The sequence below is a fragment of the Tenrec ecaudatus genome, chromosome 4 (genome assembly GCF_050624435.1).
Source record: "Tenrec ecaudatus isolate mTenEca1 chromosome 4, mTenEca1.hap1, whole genome shotgun sequence".
In the NCBI taxonomy this organism is placed as follows: domain Eukaryota; kingdom Metazoa; phylum Chordata; class Mammalia; order Afrosoricida; family Tenrecidae; genus Tenrec; species Tenrec ecaudatus.
This window is the reverse complement of record NC_134533.1, coordinates 183,240,565-183,248,318: the sequence shown is the minus strand read 5'-3', so window position 1 is coordinate 183,248,318 and position 7,754 is coordinate 183,240,565. Positions and strand designations below refer to the sequence as shown.

The following is a 7,754-nucleotide window of genomic DNA, read 5'->3' as shown; positions in this document are numbered from 1 at the left end:
TTCTAAAAAAGCATTTGGAAATATGAAGACAATTTTCCCCCTCTTATAACAAATACTATCGTGTCTCACTCATTCCCTGTTGACCCTCATTTGTCCAGTACCAAACAGAACAGGAATGTTGGCTGCTAATGGTTCGTGACTGTTCCAGAGAACTGCCTGTAAGGGGAGCTTGTGTAGCCATCCAACATGGGGAAGCAAATGTTCAGGGTCTCCTTGGCTCCACAGCTGCCCATAGGATCAGCCAGAAGCTAGACCAGGTCTACCTTGCGTTCCTCAGGTAGTGCTCCATCACGTACGTAATCACTTTCCAAAGTCTCCATCTCTAGTTCTGCTGCCAGAGGACCCGACACAAGACATCTCTGTAACAAGGGTCTCGTGATTCACTCTAGAACCATCATCTCATCAATGCTGGTTAAGCCTTGACAATTTTTTTTTTGCCAATTTCTTTGAGGTTTCTCATGAATGAGCATCTAAAAAAACCAAAACAGTCCAAACTCACTGTTACCGACTCAATGCTGAGTCATAGCACTGGATGGAGCAGAAGGGTCCCTGAGAGTTTCCAGGACTGTAACCCTTTATAGGAGTAAAAAGCCCTGTCTTTCTCCCCAGGAGTAGCTGGTGGGTTGGGACTGCTGACCGTGCAGTGAGCAGCTCAGTGCATAACAAATACACCAGCAGGGCTCCTTGAATGAGCTTAGATGAGTATATACAGAAACACTTAATGATCACCAATTCTGATCGTGCAAACGAATCACAGTTCAAGACCCGGAAAAGAGATCTAAAATTTGTTTTCTCCTCAGCATACGCTTTGCCTTGTTTCATGTGTGTTGGTCACATTCCTGGTCAACACTCCCTATGCTTCCCCCATCATATTTGTGTGTGCTCTTGCTAAGGACATATTAACTATCTGGGTTTTAAACATTCCAGTTATATGGCAGAACTAGAGGCAGAAGTAAATGCTCCCTGCTATGGACTGAACTGTGTTCACCCCAATAGACAGCCATTTGGCTGGATTATGATTTTTTTTGGTCGCATAGTTATGTCATTATGTAATTTGGCAGTTATGCAACGATGTAATCCTTCTCCCCTGGTGTGAACTTTTGTGATCAGCTAAGCTGTTGTCAGGAGATGATGGTGGGATGCAATACCCTTGCTCACCTGATGCAAAGGGAGTTTCCCAGGGGTGTGGCCTGTGTCACCTTTCATCTTACAAGAAAGGAAGCCAATAAAATCGAGGGACAGACTACCACCAAGAAAGAAAGCCAAGAGCAGAGTGCATCCTTTGGACTCTTTCTGCGCTGGGCAACTCCTACAGCCAGGAGAGGGTTGATGACAAGCACGTTCCTCAGCTGCCTGTGAGAGAAGCCTTCCCCTAGAGCTGGTGCCCTGCATTTCTACTTCTAGCCTCCTCAGCTAAGAAAAACAAACGTTGGCATCAGCCACTTGTGGTATTCCAGTTATAGTAGACTACATCACTAAGACACCTCCAAGCATGGGTTTTCCTAAGAATGATTGTGGAGGGAGACACTTCTAGTTGCCTTTCTCTGCTGTCATTTGTCCTGTGATGGCTTCTTAACCCAGTGAAGCTCCTGGTTCTGGAGTCATTGTGGAACATGGCTAAGCTTCCTAGACCCCATGCTCTGTGTCAGTTGGTGGATGCTGTGTATCCCTCTCGATGTTGGGTCTGACGTGAGCAGCAGATGAGTAGGAAGGGACATTCTTGCATTCATGATATAAACACAAATGTTCTGGCAAAGCTTGCTGTTTCTTGACCCTGCTTTTATCTCACAATCCAGTTCTTGGGATGTCAGATGCTTTCAGCCTATGGCCATTCCTGTAGATTGGGGGTTCCCTAGCCCCTGCAACCACTAAGTCAGGAGAAGCTTCCAGCCTTCCTCCTGGCCTTATTGATTTGGGACTTGCTGAGGTCCACAATGCATGAGCCTAGGACATCCTGGGTCTTCTTTAGCTACTGCAGAAATCCCTGATATAGAGGTGACTGAAAGAGGGCTATTAATCCGATCCAACTCAACAAAGATTTGCTGAAAGTCTAATGTGCATTTTGCTGTCAGTCAGTTCAGACGGGTAGAACTCTGTGAACACTGACGGGTCCTCATACAGGCTGGCTTGGAACCGACGCCGTGGCAGTGAATTCAGAGTCCTGACAATTGCTATCTTTGAGCCCATGCTTGTAGTCACTGTGTCAATCCATCTTGTTGAGGCTCTTCCTCTTTTTGATGATTTTTACTTTATGCTTGATGTTCTTTTCCAAGGACTGGTCCCTCCCAATAACATGTACTAAGTGTATGAGATGCAGTCTTGCCCTCCTCACTTGGAAGGCACATTCTGGCTGTATTTCCTCCAAGACAGAGTTTTCATCTTTCTGGCAGCCTGAGGTACTTTCCAGTCTTCTTCACCAACACCATAATTCACACGCACCCATTCTTCTTCAGTCTTCCTTACTAGAAGTCTGGTTTCTACATTCATATGAGGTCAGTTAATATGCCATCACTTTAGACAGGTGACTGAGTCTTGATGGCATACTGGTTATAAGTTAGGCTGCTAACTGCAAGGTCAGCAGTTCGAAACTACCAGTAGCTCACAGGAGAAAGAAGAGGACTTCTACTCTCTTAAAGAGTTACAGTCTCAAAAACCCACAGGGCCAGTTCTACCCTGTCTTATAGGGTCACTGTGAGCCGGAATTGACTTGATGGCAGTGAGTTTGATATTGGTGTGGTCGGTCAGGTGTACCTGAGTCCTCGAAATGACCTATGTGCGCTCGGACACTATAAATAGGTCTTGTGCAGTTTTGCCCAGTGCAATACTCTATTTGTTTCTTCACTGCTACTTCCATGAACAGTGATGTGGGTTCAAGTAAAATCAAATCCTTCACAACATCTGTCTTTCCTCTGTTTATCATGATGTCTATCTGTCCAGTTCTGAGGACTTAGGTTATAGAAAGTAAAAGTGTAAAATCAAACAGTGAAAGAAATAGAAACATGTACACTTTCTTACTGAAAAACTGGGAAAGGTGTAGCAAAACTACACAATTGCATATGTGTACTGGCTACAGCAATTCCAATTCTAGGAATTTATCCTAGAGTTGGCTATATACACAATTATACCAAGTAAATTTTATTGTAACAAGACTGGAAATCAACTAAACTGAATAGATATTGAAATGTAGTGTCTGATCTCATCTAGATTCACATAGGATAGAAATTATGATCAGAACACATCTAGTTCTTATGAGATGGAGGTCAGATATAACTACTTTCTAACTCCTTAGTACTTGTAACACCAACCCTTCCTCCTGTGGCACTTCACTTCTCTGATGGGTTTGATAATGTGTCGCAATAACCGTGCAGAATTTGCGGACCACACTCCACATTGTGTGGTTTCTTGGGGAAATAACAGGCTAAAAGTTGGGAGTAATGTATGTATAGATAATTGTTTCCTGCGATCATTGTGAAACCTGCTTTTTATCACATGCTTTGGGATATATAACTTGCTTGATTTTTCACTCATTTTTTTGAAGCACTTTGGAGGTAGAAGATTCCATGGTTTCCTTCTGTTTCTTGCTTGCAGAATAAACTTAAATTTCTTGAATCAACCCGCTCTCTGTCTTTGGCTGAAATAGTAACAGGCAATTCTGGACTCTTATTTTTGGGAACACCAGTATGTGTAGAGAACTTTGGCCAACATGTAGCTCTGCTTTCTAGAAGTTTCTAACTCTGTTTATAAAGTAACACACATACCATTAATCTTGACAGACTGGTAAACATGCCATCTTACCAATATACCACATTTGATTAAATCTAAAACACCATTACTTTCTCTCTTTTTTTTAGCAACCACCACCATTATTCATTCCCCCCTATTTTTTATCACCTCATATACAAATGGTGCTCATCCCCGTCTACGCTACAAATATTTAAAATACAATTAAATTACAGTCACAGCCTTCTAAAACATGAAGAAAAGGTGTGTGTGTGGGGGGGGTGCCATGGCGGACGTAGGCAATTACATTATGGAACTAAGTTTCCCTTTAATTCAGAATTTTCTTTTTGTCCTTATTGAAGATCTCTTTTAGATATTCTTTTTCTTTTTTTAGATATTCTTAATGAAATAAATTGGTTAAGGAACTCTTAAGACTTTGGCTTATTTGAATGGGCCTTTTTTCTGCTTTTAAACACAGGATCCACCATGTTCATGTTTGTTTGTTTGTTTGTTTGCACAGCATTATCCTCTGTGCTATCTAAACCATGGGTAAGGCAGTTTTCTGTTTGTTTCCTAAGTATGTTCCACCACTGTTTCCAGAAGTTTCTTCCCAGCTGACAAAAACATATCTGCACGTTTTCATTTAACACACTTTGGCAACCACAACTATGTGATGGCTGCGGCATGGCCATTAGCTGCTGACATATGAATCCTAAGTTCAGAGAGGTGGGAGGGAAAAGAGCATATTTCAATTGTTTAAAGGTGATAGATAAGCATCTCCAAGAGATCCCTAGGGTGATCACAGATGTCTCCTCCATGAGGCACGATTGAGCAGCGCTGGGTTTTTAAAAAATGAGGATTCTGGAGGTAGAAATAAGCAGAATGAGTGTGTTATATAAGAAAAATCATGTGGGAAAGGTGGTTGCAATTGCTCTTTGGGTGGATTTGTAGGAAAAGGGAAGGGAAAGAAGAAGGAAGGACATAGGCATGTGTTCTGGAAGGGAAAGCTTATGAAAGGAAGAAATGAAGGTTCGTACTGATAAGCCAGGCTAGCGCCAACTCCAGCCATCAGAATGGCAGACTACGCAGTCCAGATTTTGTTTGGTTGACAGGTAGGGAGCCAACATACCACTGAAAACATGACACTAGTGTTTGGGAGGCTGGAGATTTAGAAGCTCTCATTTGGAGTTGATGAGAATGGTGTTCCTGGGGAGTACAAATGGTTAATACATTTGGCTGCTGACTGAAAGTTTGGAGGTTCGAATCCGCCTGTGGATTCCTCAGAAGAAAGACCTGGTGGTCTACTGAAAACAGTATGGGACATAGTTTGATTCTGACACACATAGGTCACCATGAGTTAAAACTGACTTGACAGCAACTGGTTTAGATGAGAGAGCTATACAAGACCAGAAGCTTAAACATGCTAAAGAGCTGGTGCAAAGAACGAACAAACAAGCATAGTACCGAGACACCAAAAAGTATTAAGGGAGAGGGAAATTCTTAGACCACAGAATTGGAGAATCGGGGAGATAACTACAGCCCTTGTTCGAGTTTCTTATTTTGCAGAGAAGATTACATGAGAGAGGAGGACTAAAAACTGGGTGCCAGGGTTTCCTGAGCAGGGTGCTCTTCCTCATAGAGAGTCCCAGTCACCCGCAGAAGAAACGGTTTCAATAAGGCGCTCAAAGGACGGAAAGCACTCAAAACGAGCCATTCTGGGGACCCCGGGATTTGATGGCAGCAGATTCTTGATCTGAAATGAGGAGCTGGAGGAAGGATCTGTGAAGGAATGGAATTGCAAAAGGTTAAAAAGGCGCAGTCGGGGGAAGACTTACTGTTGGCTAATGCTTCTTTCTGAGGGGCCTCGTTTATTCACAAGGGGACTCTAGATTCAGTATTATTGTTTCCTGGAAACCTTCCAGGATAATGGGACATCCTGTCCCGGGGACAAGACCAATCGTTATTTTCAGGTGGCAGGCCCACGGAGTTTTTAATCCAGTCTCTCAACGTTTCTATAAAGAAACCATTGTTTTGCTCCAAAGAGATATGGTCTAAAAAAGGGACATTAACCAATCATAGTCTTGCCTGTGGTCTTCCAGATTGTTTTTCAATGAAACGTTCTCTGTGTAAGCAATGGTCAAAGAGTACTTTCTTATGTATCGGTAGCACAGGATATTCAGTTGCCTGAAGTAGCTTTCTTTGAGGTGAGCCAGAAATGGCATCCATCCCAAGGAAGTCATGTTGCTTGCTACCTTAGCTTCTACAGACTAAGCCGCACATCATATACGCCATTTACTGTGGAGTGATGATTTGATCCTACCAACTCTGTCACCAACAACTGGGGGATTTCAAATTAACCTCTGAGTTGGCATTTCACGTTGGTAAATATGTATTTGGGAAAAAAATGTAAATGATTTATAATCCCTAGATAATTGGGACACTTGTGGGTGTGTAATGATTCCAGTTACATCCTAGGCCAGTTTACCAGGATTTATTAAAACTGAAAGTATGGCGTGCTCGCTTCGGCAGCATGTGCAGTAAAATGGAAATAACACAGAGAAGATTAGCATGGTTGCTGAGCAAGGATGACATGCAAATTTGTGAAGGGTTCCATATTTTTTAGCAGTTTGTTGAAATTAGCTCGCAAGGCATTTACATCCTAAACTTACACTCTTTATAGACTTGTGTGCATATAGTCTGCTTTCAGAATAGTTTTTCAAATTGTAAATAAACAGACAAAGGTACGGAAGTTTTTTAATACATAAATTGCATTATATTAAAGAAAAAACTAAAAGTATTGAAACTAGTGAGCTTTTCTTATGATTTAACAATTGGTCTCTCAGTATCTTCAGAATCATTTACACCCAACCAAGGTGGCACAGCCAAAGAAATTTAATTTGGCATTTATACAGCAAGAAGGAATATAACAGCTAATTAGTCCACACAGCAGTACAGAAGGTTCAGTTCAACTCACTTCTGTGGAACAGTGAATATACTGGAAGTCCTTCAACTTACTGCCAGGTCCAAGATCAAGGAAGCAGACAGCAGAGTCCTCCTTCAGGCAAAGCAGGTAGAGTGTGCCCACAGGCAGGCAGGCAGCAAACAGGGTGGTCACCAACAGTCAGTAGCTCAGGATCTTAGCGAAGCAGGCCCTGATGGGATATCGAACTCAAGCAATGAAAAGCCACAGGATCCACCGGCCTCAAGCTCAAGATATATATATACCAGCAGCATGGTGAAGCAGGTCTCAAAGGAACCTCGAGCTTTAGCAACAAGATCCACAGGTTGGCTTGGCCCACAGATATTATGTTGTAGCTCACAAGTTGAGGCAGAGAACTAGCTAAAGCAGCAGGATGCTCCAGAAAGCTCTGATCACCAGAGAGTAAGAGAGAAGGGGGCAGGCCTTGTAGAGCCATTTATCTTTTTGCCCTCCAATCAAACTGCGGCCTGATTAATCTCTGCCCACATGTTCCTATTGACCAGGTTGGCACAATAAACCTAGCTATCACACCATAGAACTGATAAAGCAAGTTATGAATAGAGATGCTTTTCATTTCTATGAATTTCTATAATTTCATTTCTATACATATACACTGAATAATACTCTAAAGTTTCTAATTAATGTGTGTGTGTGTGTGTGTGTGTGTGTGTAGGACATCCATCAAAATTGATAACATTCATTTCAGGAGCAAGGTGGTGTAAAAACCACAGGATTGAGAATTATAGGTAGAGGAGGATAGAGGGAAAACGATATAATTTTTGCTTTATAAAAACAACACTGAAAAACGTATTCATGTACATTTTTAGTGACATCCACATTAAATAAAAAACCAAATAGCTTATTAAATACTTTCCAACTCTGGTTCCTTTCAAAAACTGAAATGTTAGTGTCTTCGTGTAGGTTAAAAACTGGATTAACAATTGTGAGCTTCGCCCCTATATTTACACATCCACTGTTGTTTGGTCCCCTCACACTCCCGGTGCCCATGAACATCAGACGAGAGCTGCATGCCATCGGGTTTTGAATGACTGAT

At 42.1% G+C, this 7,754-nt stretch overlaps 1 non-coding gene across 1 annotated transcript; it reads left to right on the top strand.

Moving 5' to 3' along the window:
• The first annotated feature begins 6,233 nt into the window (after positions 1–6,233).
• LOC142447509 (U6 spliceosomal RNA) lies at positions 6,234–6,340 on the top strand. Its single transcript, XR_012784206.1, has one exon. It is a non-coding gene; the product is annotated as a U6 spliceosomal RNA (small nuclear RNA).
• The last annotated feature ends 1,414 nt before the right edge of the window (positions 6,341–7,754 follow it).